This window comes from Dermacentor albipictus, chromosome 7 (assembly GCF_038994185.2).
Source record: "Dermacentor albipictus isolate Rhodes 1998 colony chromosome 7, USDA_Dalb.pri_finalv2, whole genome shotgun sequence".
NCBI lineage: Eukaryota > Metazoa > Arthropoda > Arachnida > Ixodida > Ixodidae > Dermacentor > Dermacentor albipictus.
In genome coordinates, this window is record NC_091827.1 from 43,931,836 (window position 1) to 43,954,726 (window position 22,891).

General features: G+C 41.7%; 1 long non-coding RNA gene across 1 annotated transcript; it reads left to right on the top strand.

The window, feature by feature from the left end:
* Positions 1-2,484: 2,484 nt before the first annotated feature.
* On the top strand, positions 2,485-15,759 carry LOC135915249 (uncharacterized). Its single transcript, XR_010568557.1, has 4 exons — positions 2,485-2,878; positions 7,857-7,935; positions 12,200-12,258; positions 15,154-15,759. It is a non-coding gene; the product is annotated as an uncharacterized lncRNA (long non-coding RNA).
* The last annotated feature ends 7,132 nt before the right edge of the window (positions 15,760-22,891 follow it).

The window sequence follows — 22,891 nt, forward strand, 5'->3', positions numbered from 1 at the left end:
TTTAGGAAGTGGGCGACCTATCGAAGATGTGGGTCTACTTGGAATATTTTGGTAGGCATCATTTTTTTTCTTTCATGCTCGATGTGCCTAGATTTCAATGTGGCAGCCACATTCTGCTTGTGATAGTGAAAGTTGCACTGCGATTGCAATGTCACATTGATCATATGGTGCAGCTCTTGGCACTTGGCGAGGTGGAAAGGAGATGGCTAGTATTGGCAATTGTAGAGAGTTGCTTGTTACATTGATCAAGTTATGTAAGCTCAGTATTTTTTCAGGGTTGTTGAAAGTGGTAGGGAAAGTAATCTCCACAAATAATGACACCGCAAGTGCTTGGCTGACATATTTCAGTCAAAATGAGATGCTTACCAGGTTGTATAGAGCTTATAACTTCACTGTTCTTTCTGCATTTCAAAAAATGATCAGAAAGGGGCAAGTTTTAAAGCTGTAACATCTAAAGTGCTTTGATGATGGGCTTTAAACTGCAGAACAATCCCGGTGTCTCTTAAACTGGCACAGTCTCTGTTCTCCATGATAGACACAGACAGATTTCACATCTTACAACGCGCCAGCAGTAGCAAATGCTTTCGATTTGAGGGCGGTCACCTATGGCCTTGGTACACCAGTCGCACCCAGAGCATCGTTGAAAGAGACACGTTCGCATCAGTTTCCCTATGAAATTGCATGTCTTCAATGGATCACGGGTGCTAGGCTATGGTCTCTGCCATCTTGAAAGCATATTGCAACCTGCCCACATGTGATCCTAGATGTGTCTGCCATAGTGTTTCTAGAGAAGACTGCTTTTTATCACTCCTGCAAACCCATGTCATCCGACTTGTCTTTAATGCAATTTGACACCAGCATCGGGCTTGTAATTCAGTTTTTTTTTTTAGGTGTGAGCCATTTTACAAGACAGCAGCAGCAGCTGGTCAGCAGCCACGGTAAGAAAAGACTAGCAGGTTTGCAAGAAAAAAAAAAAGCTTAGCTTTAAGATGTACAATAATTGTACAATAGCTAATTAGCACTAGCACGAAGTTGAAACAGCTAAGTACTACAAATAAAAGATTATTGTGAAAATATGGTAATTAACTGCTCAAAACTTCACAGGGTTGATTATGTCAACAATATTGTGGGGGGAATTGTTCCACAGCTGAATGGCAAGAATTAAGCAGTCTCGTGTACCCGAAGATGAGTTTGAAGCTACGGTGTTTGTGCAAGTGACAGGAAGTAGGTGGTGGATGAGAAAGAAGGGGAGATGTATGTTGACTGCATGTCACAGACTTGACCTTTTGTCAAGTATGTAGAGAAAATTTTGAAGCCTCTGTGTGTGACTAAACATGTGCTGGTGGGCCATGTACTAACATCGTTGTGGAATTTTCGTCAGGTTAAGGAAACTTTATTGATTGCCGACTCTGATATCATAATTTTTGTTTGAGAAGGTGGTGCTCCTGCGTGGTGAAGTTGCGATAGGTGCTATCATACCCCAAATGCGGTAGGCATGGTGCCTAAGGTGCATGGAACCTCCAAGCCAATGTAACAGTACAGAGGCTAGAACGTTATGAGAACTTCTAGCCTCTATAGTAACAGCAAAGTGCGTGTCATATTGATAACAGAATTAATAGAACAGGACAGTCTAGAGCAGCAGCAGTTTGAGTGGCGCTGCTTGTCAAGTCACAAAATGATAGAGTAGCCACGAGGAAACTTGGTAAAAGCAAGCATCCCGAAACGAGATAAAAATGGTTTAAACTAGCATAAGGACTCGCATAGCCCAAGGAGCGCAAGTTGGCTGCTAGCTAGCTTGATACAGCTTGAGCAGGCTGGGAGTAGCTAGAGCTATGTTTAGTTATAGTTTAGACATCAAGATGGCTAGCACTTGATACCTAGCTCCAAGTCATAAGCTTCTAGCCGTTGTGAAGACAACGGCTAGAAAAGTGTCGAAATTTCGAAGGCATTGCCACAGAGAATCTAGGGAAACCTCGACGAATTGGGGGGGGGGGCGCAGTGGAGGGGGGCACGGAGTCAATTTTGTGAGCGCGTAAGTTGCCGGCATGCTTCGAAAAAGGTGAGGGAATAGCGGCGTTGATAGAGGATAGTTGCGTTGACAGGGCACATGAAACCCCTCGTAGCATAATCACCACTACAAATGGAGCGCACGGAAACAAATACTTCGTATATTTTCTCAGCACTTTTTCAAGCGCACACCTTCACGGGTTCAAATCTGGCGCCACATTGATGATGCTGTGACTTGCAGCCCGCAAGGGGACGCGCAATTTATGATCAACATGAAGAGCGAGTAAAAATAAAAATGTATTCTGCTAAAAAAAACATAGCTGTGCATTAAAGTTGTTTTAAAGTTATATTATGTAAACATGAATAAAGATTAAATTCAAGCGCAGCGCCAACGGCACCAGCAGCGAAGGTGGCGACACATGCAACGGCGCTGCTACGCGCTTTTTTTTGCCAATTTTGAAACTTTAGGCAGCGATGGTACCTGAACACCTGAACGACGCCTGAACGACGGGAACCTCCGCTCCAATGGGAAGACTAGCGATGCTATCGACGCGGCAGGCTTCTATAATATAGTAAAGGAGGCATTGACTTGTCAGTGGCTGCCACGAATTGGCACCCGCCGAGAAGTGAAGCATGCCTCGCTGCAGGACTTTGCTGGATGAGTGAAAGATGCATGGGGCACGATCCCGCCTGCCATGGTCAACAAGGCCTTTAAAAAGTGCGGGATTTCAAATGCCACGGACGGCATGGAGGATGACATGCTTTGGCCTATTGACAGCGATGAGGAGTTGTCTTGACAGCTACGACGAGTGACGAGCTACGACGAGTTTCACGCAACTTGTACCGTCGCAGTGAAAATCTTGGCGGCAAGGTACGCCGCTTCCATTTGTTTTTATTCATCGCAACTTTAGTGTGTTGGGAGTAAATCTGTTTTTTTTTTCAAAATGAGAAAAAAAGTAGTATTTCTAAATGAAAGAACGAGGTGCGCGGTATTATTCTTTTTCTTCGTGCGCGTTAATTAAAATCGAGGGCGCGTTAGAATCGAGTAAATACGCTAACTTCTCTTGGTTCGTATGATCTGTACGGATGTACAGTGGCTAAACGGAGGGTCACGCTCTCTGTAATAAGTATTGGTCATTGTTTAGGCACGTTCTAGAAGAAAGTATGTTATGAAAACATTTCGGTATGTATATTTCTGTGTTACAAAGTTTTGCATTTTGAAACTTTCTTTAGCTTTCCATAAGCTGTACTCGTGAGTGTAGTTGTTAAAATCGAACCAGATTGCAAAAATTTTTTGTGTATTGTCTGTGTCAAGCTGTTTCACTGTTCTCACACCCTACACGCATACTCAAGTATTGGCAACACCTGAATCTTATAAAAAAATTGTACTGTTTTTTGTGTTAAGCGCTTTAACCTGAGAAATCCCTACCAGTACATGCTTTCCCACTTATGTGATTGATATGACGATGCCAGAGTAATTCAGGTGAGAAAAGGATGCCAAGGCATTTGTACTCGTTAAGTCATTAATTAGAGTCGTCACCGCTTTTCTTTCTCTTGTAAAGCTTTCATGAACTCTTTTCTGTATCTAACCTGCATGTGCCAGCGCTCACACCACCTCGAAATCTTATTAATGCCATTCTGCAAAAGAATAAGATCGATGTTTGTAATTATGTTGTTGAGCACACAATTGTCGGCAAATATTTATTAATTTTATTTATTTATTAAGTACTGCGACCATGTGGTCCAAGCAGGAAGGGCAACATATGGTACATACAATGAAAATCGGAGTGGCAAAACAGAACCATGAAATTACAAGATTAGGAAGTGTAATCAATTGTACAATTCCATTCGGTTACAGTTCTAGGAAATAAAAGAAAACTTATATGTGTTTGTTCTTGCAAAGTAAGGGTTTAATGCATCATGTCTGCGGTGGTGTGTAGTTCTGGTCGATAAATGAGATAAATGTTCAGATCGGTCAAGGGGTAAATTGTTGGTGTGAAGTAGTTTAAGGAATTCAAGTCTCTGTTTCTTTCTTCTAAGTTCGAGTGGTTCGAGGTTGTTAACTTCAATTAGTTCGGTGCGGGAATCACATCTGGAAAATTTGTTAAATATAAATCTGACTGCTTTTCTCTGAATTATCTCAAGACTATTGATATTAGTTTTTGTGTATGGATCCCAAACTGTGCAAGCATATTCCAGCTTAGGTCTAATTAGGGAGATGTAGCCTAGCATTTTAACAATAGATCTGGCTTTCTTAAGTTTGTGTCTCAACAGGCATAGTTTTCCGAAGGCTGAAGCGCAAGTGTTTGTTATGTGATCATTCCATGATAGTGTATTGTTAAGGGTCACTCCTAGTTATTTATAGCTAATGACTTCATGAAGAGGTAATGGACCTAACTTATATGCATAAAGCAGGGGTGATTTCTTAATGTGTCATTCGCAGTAGTACGCTTTTATCTGTGTTTAGTCTCATCCCCCAGCACCTGCACCATGCAAGAATATTATATAAACTACAACATAAGCTAGTTTGATCACGGAGAGAAACAATATCTTTAAAGAGCACACAATCATCGGCAAATAATCGAATCTGTACACCACCTTCAACCGTGTTAACAATATCATTGACATGTAGAACAAAAAAAAAAAGAGGACCGAGCACACTGCCCTGGGGAACACCCGATGTGACCGGAAGGCAGCCCGATTTTTCGCCATTTATCTCAACGAATTGTTTCCGGTTAGACAAATAAGCAGAAACCCAAGAGATACACATATGAGGGATTCCTCCATTTTCAAGTTTTGGAATTAATTTATCATGAGGGACCGTATCGAATGCCTTACGGAAATCAAAGAAAATTATGTCTATTTGTCCGTTCTTGTCAAGGGTCGATGCAAAGGAATGAACTACAGTGACCAGCTGTGTGATAGCCGCTACATATTGTCATATGCAAGATTATTATAAATATACCTTTCATGCAAATAATGACAGCAGCGGTACAAACACTCAAAAGTCACTTCGACTTCTTTAGAATGGACGGCGTGAATAACGACCCTTTGGGGCCCCACGTGTAAATATTCCTTAGTGCATGCAGTTACTGAACTATATATTTTCTGTCGATGCAAATTTTTTTAAGGGCATTTTTAATGTTTCATATAAATGTACAGTGAACTGAGAAGCATTTAATCAATGAGTTTGCTAAATCATGCGCGAGTTCTATAAATTGTATCTTCCAGTAATAGCTTTCCAAAAGCCGTTTTGTACAATATTGAGTAAAGAATATCTGTTCAAGTCATCTGCAACAGCAGTAAAAAAATGACATGGTGACCACGGGACACACGGAGGTGGCCGAAGAAGCCGCAATAGCCCTAGCACTGGCCGTGGTGCCTAGCGCGTGATCAGTGACTTGCACGTGGCAATCCGCGGCTTTGCGCATGGTCGCGTCTCGCGGGATGCGGTCCGCGTACACCAAATTTGTGACAACGGCGACTCGTCATTGCCCTCGCAACCCCAAAATTCTACAGTCTTCCTTCTCTGGACCCTTCCTTCTATGACCCCGGCAGACACCGATGTCCTGCTCGCGGGCAACGAGGCGGCCCACGCCACGGCTCGAGGTCTCACACGCCGAGCCGCCGCAGATTATGTGGCCGCCGCCCCCACCCCCAAAAGCGGGGCATCGGATCTGCCTGATTGGGACACTACAACAGAAATGCGGCAACAAGAATCACAATGGGCGTGGGGCGATCGCCTGACCACATTCAGAGACCTCACCCAACACTACAGACTCCAAAGACGCACATTCCTGCCACCACACGACAAGTTAAACAGGAATGAGGCCGTAACTTTACACTTGCTCCAGACACACACCTACCCTAGCCCCGCGGTCCTGCATCTCTGCTACCCGGGTTTATATCCAACAGGTGCCTGTAAAGCTTGCGGAAAGCGAGCAACGCTGCAACACATACTCTGGGAATGTGCCGGCAACCTCGGTAATGGGACCACATCTGTTCGCGATGCGTCCGTAATCCCGGCCGTTACCACAGTATGGGAAGCCTCGAGCTCACTTCTTCCCCACGCCGCCCCGGCTGCGGGGGCCGCCGGGGACATTCTCCATTGGCGTCACCGCTGCTGTTAGACGGCTCTCAAAAGTTCAGAGTTGGCAGAGCAGCTCTGGGCCATCCGGCAAGCCAAAGATGCCGCCACCTGAGGCCACCACAGCGAAACTGCCGGACCATTCATTAATAAAGTTTCTTCTCTCTCTCTTTCAACCATTGCCTATGCTAGGGCCAGTGGGGGTTTCCTTTTCACTGCAACTCTAGTTATATTAACCGTGGGACATACATGTTTGCTCTTCAATAATGTTTTTAAGAAAAGAAATATCTTCTGTTTCTTTTCCAGCGATGCTGTTAGCCTCTCGGTGTCTGTCCGTGAGCATAAATTATCAGCAATGGCTTATCCCCTTTGTAATGCAGAGACTACGAGCACTCGGCAAAGTAAAGCAATCAGTGCATACATTCATTGAAATAAGCTGTGCAACACACAGAACAGCATATGTTTCAATAAAGAACAAGCTCAATACAAGCACTAACCATAACTTGAGGATCGTTCACCATACTCAGTAGTTGTTGCTGTGGTTTTGCAACAGTTTAGCTGGACACCCAGTTTTGCAGGGTTTGGATAGTGAGTCAGTTTTGTTTAATGTGGCCTTATACACAAGCGTTTCTAGTCATTTTTAATACATGGATTATCTGTTCGTTTCTTATCATTAACTTGAGCTATCTAATCATTACTGTCTTGGCACCCTATGGCCATAGTAGGTTTGTGTCATTAACTCTCTAAATCATTATCACCATTTCATGAACAGTATTTGCTGACAGATTATTCAAGCTGGAAAAGAGTCATGTAAATGTTGGTATTATTGCGAGTCTGAAGAAAGTTACTACAAAAACCCTCTACGTTTCTCGCTGCATGTGCCCAGTGAAACTTGCCACTATGATGCTGGGTACTCCTACACTTTCAAAGCGCAGGTTGGTGTGTTTCAGGCTATGTCAAGATTAAAATACAGTCACTGCCAGTACTAAATATTCATTTTGCAGCTGTCATATGGTTCGTGTGTCATTGAAGAAGTCCACCTCGGCAACGAAAATGAGTAGCAGCAGACAATACTCTGAAATAGCCCGTGATGCATATTATCACATTTTATATGGAAGGAGAACTCGCTCGTGCATGGTAAAGGCAAAGAGCATCTTGTATGTTTGTGGCGCCCACAACTTATTCAGAGGCTTATGCTTGGAGAGTGCTTGTTTTGATATTGTATTGCAAACACCGGCTGCTGCGTACTTCTGATCAGGGCACTTTCTGTTATATTTCGGTTGCCCTGTGGCATTCATTGTCCTAAAGACCACAGAACAATGAAAACTAGGCACAGGCACTATGTACAACGTGTTCAAAAATGGCCTGCATATATTGTTGCAACAAGTTTGTGAATAAGAAAAGAAATATGCTAAGCAACTGTCAGTAATGTGGATTGCTTTGTTGCAATGTATATGCAAGCATACTTTTATCTGGAATATAGCAAGTATGTTGTCAAAGCAGTATGTATGAATGCTACATGCCACCTCATCTCACTTTGTGATTTTTTTAAACAATACAGTGGGGCCCAATTTGCCGAAAATGCATAACAGTGTTTTCCAGTTTGACATTTTCCTGCTGCATCGGTGGTATCCTGATAACCCTTGTAAGCTTCCCTTTCCAGCCTGGCTTTCTTTGCTGTACTCTAATGAAAAGATTTAGCTTCAGCTCACTGTGTTCCACAGAATGATTTGATTCTTCTCTTTTCTCTTCTGTTTCGCAGGGACATCGGTATCGAGGGACGACATCGAAATTGCCCATCGCGGGCAAAGAAAGCAGTATTCGTAAGCAAGGCGCGTAAGGCACGTCTACAGACTCACGACATAGGCTTTCATGGAACTGAGTCGTTTTTTGAGTGAAAAAAGCACTGTATTTGGCTGCATCTACCGATCACCGAGCTCTAGTATAAACACGTTTTGCTGCGCTCTAGATAAAATTTTGCACACTGTTTCGAATGAAAACAAGAACATAGTTATCATGGGAGGCATAAACATCAATCTTCTGGATGAGGACTGCGCTTACAGCAGAGAATACATTAGCATCTTTCATGGATACGGTATCGAGTCGTCGTTACAACTACCTACTAGATGCGTCTCTAACTCGACCACTCTCATTGATCATGGACTAACAAACCTTCTTTATCCCCTAACGCTTTTAGCGTACGAAGCAACATAACCGACCACTTTTCAATTGTGCTCTGTTTTCCACGTCTTAATCACACCATGGAAACTCTGTACACAAAACCCAGGTTTGACAAAACATTTCATAGAGCTAGTTAACAGTTCAGATTGGTCGTGCGTAACATCATTAAATGACGTTGAAGCCTCTTATACTGAGTTATCTGGCACAATTAAAGCTTGTATATCCTCAGCAACAACAATGGTTAAGTGCCGTAAACATTCTGCCTCCCCATCAAACCCTTGGCTTACACCAGGATTGTTGAAGAGCATGCGCAAGAAAGAAAATCTATGTCGTAAATGCAAAAATAGACCATTTAACCAATCTCTTAAGCTTCGGTACAAGATGTTTTGCACCTTACTGACATATCTACTTAAACAAGCAAAGAAAAATTACTATGAAAATGCAATAAATTAAACCGGGAACGATTAGGAAGCAATGGCAGATACTTAATGCGTTTCTGAATAAGAATCCTACTAGGAATAGAGAAACCAAAATTCAAGAAAAGACTGCACACTTACAAACTCTGAAGATATTGCATGCACATTCAGCAACTTCTTTGATACTGTACCTGATATCCCTGGGGGTAATGACACTCACATGCCACGCTTGACACAACAATCATTTTATCTCTTCCCAACTACACCCAGTGAAGTTCGTGCAACAATTATGAATCCTAAAAATTGCAGTCCTGGTTTAGATTCTATATGCTCGTATCATATCAACGAAATTGTTGACAGCATATGTGAAGCTTGCAGTCACGTCAATTTAATCTTTAAAACTGCCGTTTTTCCTACTGACTTGAAAAGGTCAAAAATAATTCCTGTGCACAAAAAAGGAGACGTCACCTTACTAGCAAACTACAGGCCCATATCCATCTTGCCGTGTTTCAGTAAAGTAATAGAAAAACTATTAGCACAGCGCCTATGTAACTACTTGGACAAGTTCCAATTATTAACACCAAGACAGTTTGGTTTTCGTGCTGGATATTCTACTAACCTAGCTTTAATCACCCTCACTGACAAGATCAAAGCGGAAATTGATGGGGGCAGATTCGTAGGATCTGTATTTATCGATTACTCGAAAGCATTCGATTCCATTAATCAAAACTTTCTCTTTACTAAACTCAGTGCATATGGCATAACAGGAACATCTTTGGAGCTACTGCGAAGCTATTTATACAACAGAGAGCAACAGGTTTGCATTTCGGGAGTGCTGTCTGACACAAAAATAATTAACACTGGCATTCCACAGGGGTCCATACTCGGTCCCCTCTTATTTCTAATTTTCATTAATGATCTCCCAAACTGCCTAACTTCTACAGAATGTCTTTTGTATGTGGACGACACCACTATTTACGCCTCACATAACAACATCTTTATGCTAACTGAGCGTTTAAATGATGAACTAAATAATGTCAGTAGTTGGTGCAAAAAAAATTAATTGCTAATTAACCTTCAGAAAACAAAGTTTGTGGTTTTTAGTTCACACAGTAAACCTCGACATAACCTTCCACGACTGTACATAGCTTCTCACCCAATATTACCATATAATGAGTGCTCATTTTAGGTGTTCGATTGGACTCCTTTCTAAAGTTTAATTTGCATGTCAGCTTCATAAAAAAGAAAGCTGCCTATGGTTTCCGGGAACATTTAAAGGCCAGACAGTACTTTCAAAAGCACACTCTCCTGACATTGTATTATGCCTTCATTTATAGCCATTTAAATTACTGTATCAGTTCTTGGGGTCTTGCATATCGCTGTTATATAACTCCCTTGCAGCACATTCAAAATAACGCTGTCCGTATCATCGCTTCAGCTCCTTATAACGCTCATGTTACCTCCATCTTCACTGAATGAAGTATCCTCATAATAAATAAAATTATCTGGTACAACCACAGCATCGTTATTTACCCCCTTCTTAAAAACCCACAATTACATTATGTCATTGGCAGGAATTGTCTTGCTAATCCTAACACTACCAGGTTCTCTTTACAAAATAACCTTTTACTTCCAAAATCACGCAGCAACTATGGCAAACTAACTGTTGGTTTTGCTAGTGTGAAGATGTGGAATAATTTACCTACTCACGTGAAATCCTCTCCTACATTATCGTCATACCAACGTTCACTGAGAGCTTATATTCATACCCTGTAAACTGTATCTATTCTTGAAAGTGTTTTTATGTTGCTTATTATGTAATTTCTATTATGTTGTGATGTGTTGCCATAGGTTTTATTACTTTAACACTAGAAATTGTGTAATCCATTCTTTGTTTATAACCGCAACTGATGCCTATTTATTTATATATTATTATGTAACTAAGAACAAGAGGTCCCGCTGCAGTTTCTAACTGTGGGACCTCTTTCTGTATAACTTCTACTGCATATATGTACCACTAATGAATGAAGCAATAAACTTGAAACTTGAAACTAGAGCTAACAAATGCTGAGTGAGCATGATAACCAACTCCTGTATAACCTCCTCATAACATATGTTGTACAACAGTGTGGCTTTAGAAGTGCCCATCTTCACAGCATGAAGCCAATTGTTTCTGGCTGAAATGCTTAGCCAAATTTTAGAGTTTGCCTTGTGTACAGTGAAACAGCACATTTTCGCTTATCAGCCTCTCTTATGTAGGAAGCACAGCCTTCGCCTGAGCACTGGTGAAATGTGAAGAATCAGCTGCTGTCGACTCAGCCAGGGCCAATGCTCATTTGTTGTTACACCCGGAAAGCTCGTCATGTCGCCAATAGCTGTGGTTGCTGCGAACCTCATCTGTAGAGAATGAATGGAATTATGAAGCTCCTACAGCTACCGTGCCCCCATTAGATTCATTTTTTACAATATTCTGGCTGGAGAAATGTCTTAACATTCTTGCATGTAGAAATACGATGTTGAAGCGTAAATATAGAATCAGAATCTAGAAACATCATTTTTTAAAACAAGAATAATTTTTCGGCTTGCACTTCTCCTTAATCAGCTAAGTCACATAGCGAGTTAGACGACAGAGTTCTAGATGAACACCTCACACATAGTTTACATTAAGCTGTACAATGCGTCCTGTCTTGTACTTTTTGGGGGGTAACGGGGCAATAGTATACAATAACATATGATTAGTTGCATTCTCCAGGATTTACCAATCGCGGTGCTTGTACTGAGCTGAACCAGCCCATGCAATGCAAGAAGACATCTTGACCTTAGCTTCTCTGCGAGGTTAGCATAATTTTTTTTCTTCAGTTTATATCATTTATACATGCATTTGTTAATGTCGTTGACATCTTATGTGCTTTGTAATATAAAATCTCTCGTTGTGAAACAGTTCAAGTTATAAAAATGTACATGAACAGTGTTCCAGCAGCATCTGACCGTTGAGCTTGGTTGTGTGTTTAGGTTTGGGGCAGAGATGTCTACAGTGCAGGTAGAAGCCAGTTTCATAAAGAACACTGACAGGTTACCATATGTTGCACATAAAAGATTTACTGTGCAGTGGGATATATGGTAAATAGTTGAGAAAAGTACTATATAACTACCATTAAACCATGAACTATTTGTAACGATGTCTTATGTGAAAAATTGAAATGCAGCTCAGAACTGCATTGCGTGTAGCAATGCTTGTGGGGCTGATAACTATGCTCCAAATTCTGTTCATTGTTGATAACACTTTGTTTCCCTCGTTCTCTCTCCAGGTGTGTGCCACTGGTGGACGAAGAGCATTATATTGTACCCCCGTTCTCTAGCATCTTGATTATATGCTATGTTACATTTTATTCGTGGCTTTAGATTGTAAATCTTGCCGCATCATTATGACTTGTCCGTACAGTGATGTTAGCTTTTTACACAATGTGATTCTGCTTTTCTGCTAAGCCCACATATTTTTTCCCTCTAGGTTCCTCCTTGGAGTTTTCTAGGCATATTATTCTGTTGCACCTTTCATTACGTTTGCATGTAAGCATTTCTTTATAGTTGTAATTCACTGTTTAATGTTGATCAAAAATTCAGTTCACTAAATTTGTCTCTGTTCAGAAGTGGCACTGTTCTATGAATGTATGTGCATTTTTGATTATCAATGCTGTTTCAATTCTTGTACTTGTAATATGTAATTTTTTTTTCGCTAGCACTTTATTGTTTCTGGTGCTCCAAGGGAATTTAAGTGATCGCACTTGGCACTTCACTTATTACCAGCAGTAAATCTTAATACACAACTGTTCGAAAAAGAAATTCACAAGTCTGTGATCCTGCTAGATATATTTTTATCTTGTATTTTCTACGTGTATTGTGATAGTAACACTCCAGGCACATTTTTGCTGTCAACGTTGCCATACCTTGAAACCGATCTGCGACTTGGCCAAAGTGCACGTCCAGCACTGGCTTCAAGTTCAAAGCGATCTGTATTGTTTGCAGAGTGCGTGTAGTTACAGTATCTTCGTATGTGCCGTGCCTTCTATGTTTTGTTGGTGTTGAAACAAGAGATGCGTGAAGGTGAATACGTTCGTTGCTGTTGCCACAATTCCTCACTCCAGCATTTTCACAGCGAGTTTCTGCAGTCATCGAGCGAGATGTTGAAGTTCGTGTTTATCTGTGCGTGCGTGGTGCAGTGCTTGTTTAAATTAGTTAGTAAGTGATTGTTTACAAGTTCGTATGACCGATAAACCTACTATCCTTGCTTCGTATAGCTATCTACTAATTTGCTATTGCAATTGATGCTTGGTATTTCAGGCGAAACTGCAACTTTTTTGCAGCATGTCTTTCGCACATGTACAAGAATCATCCCCTATTTCCACAGTCTCAGCCCTGAAGCACTAATTGCAGATTGAATTCATTGTTTCTCTTCTCTGTTGTGCTGGATATAGTATTTGGTTTTGCTTTGTTTTAAGGGACATGTTTATATAGATGTATACTGAAAGTGTGGTATAGATAAAATATATTTATTGTTGAGGCAGCTGTGCTGGGGCTATGGCACCAAAGCAATTTTTATGGCGATGGGTTGCTTTTTTCTATAGACTACCTTTACTCTTCTAGAGTTTTTTGCAGTTTAGAATTTAATTGATTTTGTTGGTGTAGAACAGCCATGTTTTTTACACAGCAGTCAGTTAAACTGGGCTTTCCCTACTTTGTTGTTCTCATTTTTAGTTTGTATAATTTGTGTGGTGTCTTGTGCATGCATGCATGCGCACTACCTTTTCCTGCTCATCAGTAACCAAAGTATTGCAAGCTTCAGATTTTTTTGCTAATTTTATTCACTGCTTGTCTTAAGTTGAACTAGTTCCTGCACTGCAAAGCAATCTATCTGGATCAGCCTCCTTGCAAAAGTGGCATAATTGTCTTTATTTTACACTTCTTTATCCCTGCCGGTGTTCAGGTTGCTCAGATCTTTTATGCTTAAGAAAACAAAGTATAACACAATAATGTAGCTAAAATAATGGTAGTGAACAAGAGCATTGCTGGAGCAACATCCAGACCACTGTATGCTGTTATGGCCATTGAACACTGGTGTGTTTTCTAGATGTTCCAGACGTCAAGCAGAGGTGTGTGCAGTCTACTATTAAACCCTGTTTTCGTAATGTGCCTGCCAAGAGAAATATTATCTTACTGACTGTTATGGAGCAATAGTGGAGTTGATAAATACCTGCCATACAGTGACAATATAGTGGTAGTAACATAGTACTATCGAACGAAAGAAAGCGGTCTCAGTTTAAAGTTCCATCGTGCTGGCATTCTGATCACCTGAGGAACCATATACTGTGTTGCTTCTTCCATTCAAAAAGCAGTCATTTTTCTTGTATGGTCCTGTATAAAGCGGACACCTCAAGTCTATGTATTTGTGGAGCCAGCAGCTGTTTCCTTACAAAGGGAGCTTGTGTTCCAGACTGCTTGTTTTGGCATTTGACTTCAGGTTTCTTAGAGAGAAAAACTGAAAACCTAGTGACAGCAGCTTCCATTAATGCTACAATCCCCGTTTTCTGGCTTTATGGTGTTTTCAAAGTTCAAATTATTTTTTTCTATGCAAGAACATGTGTGAATTTCTCCAACTATGCCATTGAGCAATCACACATAACATACTTTCCGGTCTATGCATTTTTTTTCTGAATTTTTCGTTGGTGTGTATTATGCACAGGTCCGACATATGTATGGCTTTTTCCTGTTCTTTTTCTTTTTTTTTGACATCTACTGATAACATCTGCAGATGCGATGTCATCGCATCTGTAGATCACTTCCAAGATGCGGCGCGCACCTTTGCATAAACTGCGGAGTTGCTACCAGAGTACTAGCCTCCCTCCTGCGCTGCCGCCTTCCCGCTTTCCATCCTTGTGCGCAATTCGGCTCACCGTCGCACGCTTTCACTCGCACATACAGCATTTACAGCACACAGGCATGATGTTATCACCATTCAACTTTATATGGTAGATTGTGGCGGCCACGATGGCAGAAATATGCCTGGGGTGTGTATAATATTGCGTGCGCATGACTCGCGTTCGCGAAGAGAAACGCCTCTGTATTATTTTTTTTTTAAATTGCTTACCCACTGAACAGGTGCGTCTTATTCTCCGATGTGACTTGTATACTGTGTTCAGAAAAACTGCCTCTTTGAGGGGGGTGCGATTTATACAAAGGTGCGACTTGTAGACTGGAAATTTCATATTAGGCAAATCAAAACTAGTTAACCAGCCATGCTCTGTTTGGTCTGATCTGAAATTACGATCAGTACTTCTTCAATTAAGAAAAAAGCGATCATTAGTTTTTGTATATATGTTGTGTTTTTTTGTTGGCAGTTCATAATTACAATTTTGTTTTCAAATGAGAAGCATCACTATGGTAACCTGCTCTAATTTGTTCATGCAGCATCAAGGCCTTCCAGCTGTCAAGCTGCAACAACGAAAATTGAGAAGTCGCATCAGGGACGCTGCCACCACTGTAACTTCTGCGACTATAAGTCTAGTAAAATTTCTAATCTGAAAGTACACATCAGGGTACATACGGGCGAGCGGCCGTTTAAATGCCATTTGTGCCCTCGGAGCTTCTCGCAAAAGAATACTCTCGATGTACACCTGTGCAGTCACACCGGCGAGAAGCCATTTCAGTGCCACTTATGCCCCAGGACGTTTTCATATAGAAGCAGCTTTAATAGGCACCTGCGCCATCACAAGGGTAAGGGACCCTTTCAATGCTAGTTGAGCTTTCGGAGCTTTTTTTTGTAAACAGGACACCTTCTCATTTAAGAGCATTAAAATAAAATATGCCTTCATCATTACTAATAGTGTATTCTTATGCATATAGTCAACTGCTGCAAAGTAGACTGCTGTCAGTGTGCGTGCATAGCTTCCTGCTATGTTTTGTGCGCTTCTTTACGCTTCCATTGAGCTTTACTTGATTTTATTTGTTTGTCTCATTTTGACTGTAGCTATTGAAAGACAGCTGCCATAAAATAAATTATTCTTGTTCTGGCAACCTACGTTTGCTGTGTCTTGGATACTGTGTTGTCAGCCTCCAAGCGTGGTGTACCAATGGCGACGGGAAATGTACCCACATATTGAAAAGCAAGGCCTTTGCTTCTTGTGCACTGTCATAACAAATACTACCATTTGGCTCCGGCACGGGCAAGTGCACTTTGTACGTGTAGTTACGGTAGCTTCGTATGTGCTGTGCCTTCGATGCTTTCTTGGTGTTGAAGCGAGAGATGCATGAAGGTGAATTCGTTCGTTGCTGCTGCCACAGTTCCTCCCTCCAGTATTTTCACGGCGAGTTTCTGCAGTCATCGAGTGAGATGTTGAAGTTCATGTCTACCTGTGTGTGCATGGCGCCGTGCTTGTTTAATTTATGGCGTTTTTCACTGGTCGATTCGGAGCAGGATTTTTTGCTCCGCGGCAACGAATCCGAATTTCACTGGTCGATCTGGAGCGGGTTCGCGTGTTTCACTGGTCGTTTCGGATCAACTCGCTCCGCGCCGGATCGCTCTCACTCGCTCCGCCGCCGAGACGCGGATTCGGGCGGAAATAGAACGCGTCACATGGCGTCACTTCCGTCTTCAAGCGAAATCGGTGCCCGGTCGGTACGCACAACATTGTGTTGGGCATAGTTTGCGGAACCGGTTTGTGTCACGTGCACGCACACTTCCGGTGTGATCTCCCGCGGAGCGTTCGTGCGCTCCACTGGCAGACTCGGATTGGTAAAAGCCGAGCGCTCGCTCGAGGATTCAGGCGGCTGCTCCAGATCGACCAGTGAAAAACGCCATTAGTTAGTAAGCGAATGTTTACAAGTTCGTATGACCGATAAACCTACTATCCTTACTTCGTATAGCTATCTACTAATTTGCTATCACAATCGATGCTTCACCTTTCGGGCGAGACTGTGACTTTTTTGCAGCATGTCTTCTTTCGGACATTTATAACAATCATCCCCTTGTTTCTACAGTCTCAGCACTGAAGCATTAATTGCAGATTCAAGTCATTGTTTCTCTTCTCTCTGTTGTGCTGGATAAAGTATTTGGTTTTGCTTTGTTTTAAGGGACATGTTTATATACATGTATACTGAAAGTGTGGTATAGATAAAATATATTTATTGTTGAGGCAACTGTGTTGGAGCTATGGCACCAAAGTACTTTTTATGGCGACGGGTTGCTTTTTTCGATAGACTACCTTTTCTGTTCTCGAGTTTTTTGCAGTTTAGAATTTAATTGATTTTGTTGGTGTAGAACAGCCGTGTTTTTTACACAGCAGTCAGTTAGACTGGGCTTTCCCTACTTTGTTGTTTTCATCTTTAGTGTGTTGTATAATTTGTGCGGTGTCTTTTCTTGTACACACATGCATGTGCATAGCCTTTTCCTGCTCATCAGTAACCAAAATATTGCAAGCTTCAGATTTTTTTTTGCTAATTTTGTGCGCTGCTTGTCTTGAGTTAAACTAGTTCCTGCACAGCAATGCAATCTATCTGGATCAGCCTTCTTGCAAAGTTGGCATAATTGTTGTCTTTATTTTACGCTTTTTTATCCCTGCAGCTGTTCAGGTTGCTCAGATTTTTTATGCTTAACAAAATAAAGTATAACACAATAATGTAGCTAAAATAATGGTTGTGAACAAGAGAATTGCTGGAGCAACATCCAGGCCACTGTGAAGTTGTGTCCATTGAACATTGGTGTGTTTTCTAGATGTTCCAGTTGTCAAGCAGAGCTGTGTGCAATCTACTATTAAATCCTGTTGTAGTAATGTGCTTGCCAAGAGAAATCTGTTTTTTTTACTGAGTGTTATGGAGCAATAGTGGCCAGGATAAATGCCTGCCATACAATGACTATATGGGAATAACGTAGTAGTATCGACCCAAAGAAAGCGATATCAGTTTAAAGCTGCATCATGCTGGCATTTTTATCACCTGAGGAACCATATACTGTGTTGCTTCTTCCATTCAAAAAGCAGTCGTTTCTCTTGTATGGTCTTATATAAAGCGGACACCTCAAGTCTATGTATTCGTGAGGCCAGCAGCTGTTTTCTTACAAAGGGAGCTTATTCATTACAAACAAAGAAACGGTTACATTTTTGTTTTACAGACGAGGGTCCCAAAGTCGAAGACTGTAACCGGGACCCTCGGTGGGTAATTATAAGAAAAAAAATTACATAGGTGGCAGGACAGAAATAAAACTTATACAATGTACACTAACAGAAACGAAGAACTGTAGTGCAACAACAGAAAAGTGATTACAATGTACCGTAATACTAACAAAAAATAAAAATAATATTGGCGTACAACAGAACCTTTAAATTATGTGAAGAAGGAACAGAACGAAATAGAGAAAAATATGATCGGCAGGCCGAGATGAACATGAACTAAAAATATAAGTGTGCTAGAAATATACATATACAAAATTTTAACAGACACAAAAAACATGAGAATACATAAAAAAGCATTATGAGCAAAACGACTAAAGGCAACAGCAAGCATGTGAACAGCAAAACATAAGAGAAATAGGGTAATAAATAATACATTTGGAACCTTAATTGCGTCACTGCGCCAAAAGGAACTCTTTAAGGGATTTTTTGAAGGCATAGAATGATGTGAGTGATTTTATGTTTGATGGTAAGTGATTCCATAAAGATATGCCAGCGAAAGATGATGTTAGTTTACCATAGTTGGTACGGACACGAGGCAGTAAAAAATTTCTGTTAAAGGCAAACCTAGTTCTATTGTGGTTATGTAAATCATTTAGGTCAACGAATTCGTAAAGCAATTGGTTGTTAAGTAACTTAAAAAATAAGATTGTTAAATTATATTGAAACAAGTTCACGGTCGTTAAAATGAGGTTTTGACGGAGCAAAATGGATGCATTTGACTGACGAGGACTGCTAGTAATGATACGAATGGCTTGATTTTGTAAATGCTGAACTGATGACAGGTGGCAATTGTATGTGTTGCCCCAGGCAGCGATTCCATAGTTAATATGACTATGGATAAAAGCAAAGTAAAGTGATAAAAGAGCCTTGCGAGAAAAGAAGGCGCGTGCTTTTATTAGAGCGCGAATGCCAAATGCCGTTTTTTTCTTAATGTTGTTAACGTGGGAGTCAAATTTGAGGTTAGCATCCAGGAGAACACCGAGGAATAGAACCAGGTCACCGGCTGGTATTTGATGAGCACCAAGTGTTAATGCTTGTGGAGAAGTTAGGACCCTGTGACCACTATTGAATATAATATATTTAGTTTTCTCTGGATTAATAATTAACTTCTTGTTTTGGCATTAGACTTCAGGTTTCTTAGAGAAAGAAACTGAAAACTCGGTGACAGCAGCTTGCAATAATTCCACAATCCCCGTAATCCCATAGTCGAGTGGTTGAGGAGCACAGTGCGAGAAGGACTGAGCAGCAACGCTAGCGGCGGCATGCCGCGAGTCGACCGACTCTGATGTCATTGCATCTGTAGATCGCTTCCAAGATACGGCGCGCGCTTTTGCACAAACTATGGACTTGCTACCAGAGTACGAGCCAGCTCCTGCGCTGCCGCCTTCCCGCTTTCCATCCTTGTGCGCAATTCGGCTCACCGTCACACGCTTTCACTCGCACATACAGCATGTATGGCGCAAAAGGTTGATGTTATCACTATTCAACTTTATATGGTACATTGTGGCGACCACGATGGCAGAAATATGCCTGGGGTGTGTATAAGATTGCTTGCGCATGAGCCGCATTAACGAAGTGAAACGCCTCCGTATTATTTTTTTTTTAAATTGCTTACCCACTGAACAGGTGCGTCTTATACACCGGTGTGAATTGTATACTATTTTGTTCAGAAAAACTGCCGTTTTGAGGGGCCGGGGTGCGATTTATACAAAGGTGCAGCTTGTAAACCGGAAAATTCATATTAGGCAAATCAAAAATCGCTAACCAGCCATGCTCTGTTTGGCCTCATCTAAAATTACCATCAATACTTCTTCAATGAAGAAAAAGAGCGATCATTAGTATTAGTATCTATGCTATGTTTTTGCGTTGGCAGTTAATGATTACAATTTTGTTTTCAAATGAAAAGCATCACTATGGTAACCTGTTCTAATTTGTTCATGCAGCATCGAGGCCTTCCAGCTGTCAAGTTGCAACAACGAAAATTGAGAAGTCGCATCAGGGACGCTGCCACCACTGTAACTTCTGCGACTATAAGTCTGGTAAAATTTCTAATCTGAAAGCACACATCAGGGTACATACGGGCGAGCGGCCGTTTAAATGCCATTTGTGCCCTCAGAGCTTCAAGTACAAGGGTAATCTCACTATACACCTGCCTATCCACACAGGCGAGAGGCCATTTCAGTGCCACTTATGTCCTAACACGTTTACATTCAGAAGTAACCTTACTAGGCACCTACGTCATCACAAGGGCAAGGGACCCTTTCAATACTAGTTCAGCTTTCCGAACTTTTTTCGTAAACAGCAGATTTTACTTCTCATTCAAGAGCACATTGCAAGTGTTGAAGAACCGTTATAAGACAAATATAAAGCTTTGGTTCTAGTATCAAGGATATGGCTTCATCATTACTAATAGTGTATTCTTATGCATATAGTCAACTGCTGCAAAGTAGACTGCTGTCAGTGTGCGTGCATAGCTTCCTGCTATGTTTTGTGCGCTTCTTTACGCTTCCATTGAGCTTTAGTTGATTTTATTTGTTTGTCTCATTTTGACTGTAGCTATTGAAAGACAGCTGCCATAAAATAAATTATTCTTGTTCTGGCAACCTACGTTTGCTGTGTCTTGGATACTGTGTTGTCAGCCTCCAAGCGTGGTGTACCAATGGTGACGGGAAATGTACCCACATATTGAAAAGCAAGGCCTTTGCTGCTTGTGCAGTGTCATAACAAGTACTACCATTTGGCTCCGGCACGGACAAGTGCACTTTGTACGTCACATTGCGTCATTGCGTCACTATGCGTCATTCGCATTGTCTTTTAGTTTGAGGGTGGCAGCATTGCAAGGTATGCACAGAAGAGAATGCTTTTTGTTTTGGCTACAAGATCAAAGTGAATTGAAGTACTCACTGGGTGATGTTCTTATTCTAAGGCAAACCAGCTCACCTAAAAGGAGACGGTTGAAATTCTGGTGTGCTTTTAGAACCCTAAGCCCAACAAGATTGCGGAAAATTTCGGAGTTTTTACTAGTGTCGAAAACGGAGACAAATCAGCCCAGCAGTTCATTGTCAAGCTTCGACGACATGCTGACATATGCAACTTTGGTGAAATGTTGGACCTAACAACGGGACAAGATTGTATGTGGAATCCAAAGCAAAAATTGCAGAAAGCAGTGGTTTCTCGTGGGAGCTTGACCTTGATGGAAGCTGAAAGAATGGTGCTGGCAGCAGAAGCTTTGGGTAAAGGCATCAAGCTCATGAAGACGGTTAACGTGAAGACATCCAAACTGAATAAGCTGACGGACAGGTGATCAGCAAGAAGCACAAATAGGCAAGAAAGTAAAGAGTGGAGAAGGTACAAACACAAAACTCGGAAAGCCTGCACGTTCAAGAATGTGAAGTGTTTCGAGTGCGGCTGAAAGGAGCATATACCTGACTAGCATACAGTAAGCAGCAAGAAACTGAACACCTTCGTTTTAATTGGAAGCCCCGACAGAAATGAGGCATGTTCTCAACTCTTCACAATCAGCAAAAGCCAAGCATTGGTGCTGAGTAACTAAATCATCTGTGCCGTGCAGCACATGTTCTTTTGAAGTGGCGTCAGTGAAAATAGATATTGAGGCACCGTTATGTGTTATTCCGTATGACGTCTACAACACGTACTGCACAATGTAGCCTTAAACGGAAAACACAGACTTGAGGTTGTCCTCCTACCGGGACTGCTAGCTATCGCTGGTAAGCTTACGCTGACAGTTTCCTGAGAGTGTAAGGCCCGTGCTGCCTCGATGAATGTAATTCATCATTCAGGGCCATGTTTATGTGGTCGCAACCTCATTCGAGCCCTGAACAACCCAGATGCAGCAGTCCTGATCCTGAGCAGTACCAGCAGACGAGACGACAAGGAGCTCGTAGAAGTTTTTTCAGAGTGTCAAGATGTCTTCGAGCCAGAAGTGCTGTAGAAAGATGGATCCGTGAGGATCTGTGGTGACCATGAGTTAATTGTGAATGCAGCATGCATCACTGAACAGAATCTGCTTCCAGTCATCGATTATATTTTCGCAGAAGTGCACAATGGAGACTTCTACAGCACCTTAGACTTGCACGGTGCCTTTAACCAGGTTCCATTGGATAAAATGTGAAAGAAGTTGAAGACCATTAGTACCCACAAAGAATTGCTTTTCTTCAACCGCCTACTTTTTGGAGTGTCTTACACACCAACTACCTTTCAACGCACCTTGGAAAATATGCTTGGTGGTCTTACAGGCCTGCAAGCATGTATGAATGAGTTCGAGGTTTTTGGAACGGAAATGCAACAGTGGGTCAATCTCAAGGCAGTCTTCCATCATTTCCATGAATGTGGCATCTAAATGGGTAAGGGTAAGTGCATTCATGAAATCAGAAGTACCATATCTGGAACACAAGATCACCAGCGACGGATTTCATCCACTGGAAGCTGTGATGAAAGCACGAAGTCGGAAGAATGTGAGGAAGCTGCATTCTTACATAGGTCTGCTTACTTATTAGACCAGTTTTCTGCCGAGCATGGCAATGATGCTTGCTTCGTTGCGCAACCTTGTGAAGAAGGATTGCCATTGGAAATTCTAATGAAAGTAGCAACAGTCCTTGGAACTATCTAAGAAAGCCCTCTGAAATGTCAGAATGCTGACGCAGTTTGACGCAACAAAGTCGCTGTGCCTCGAGTTCGACACATCTCTGCATATGTAGGAACAATGCCCCATCGTGCACAGTGCCCAATAAAGATCAAAAGTAGCTCCATCCTTTGAAGATTGCCACCGTCCTCCTCTTCCATCCTTTCCCTCGACACTCGGCCCTTGCATTTGCAGAACGCCGTAGCGTGTGCTCGCATGCTTTTTTCTTTGTTTTTTGCTTCCGCCGCCATTGCGATGCCAGACGTTGCGAATGGCATACGTAGGCAATACGTTTAGCGCCTCCTTTATGCTTTTGTAGTGTAGTTCCATGTTCACG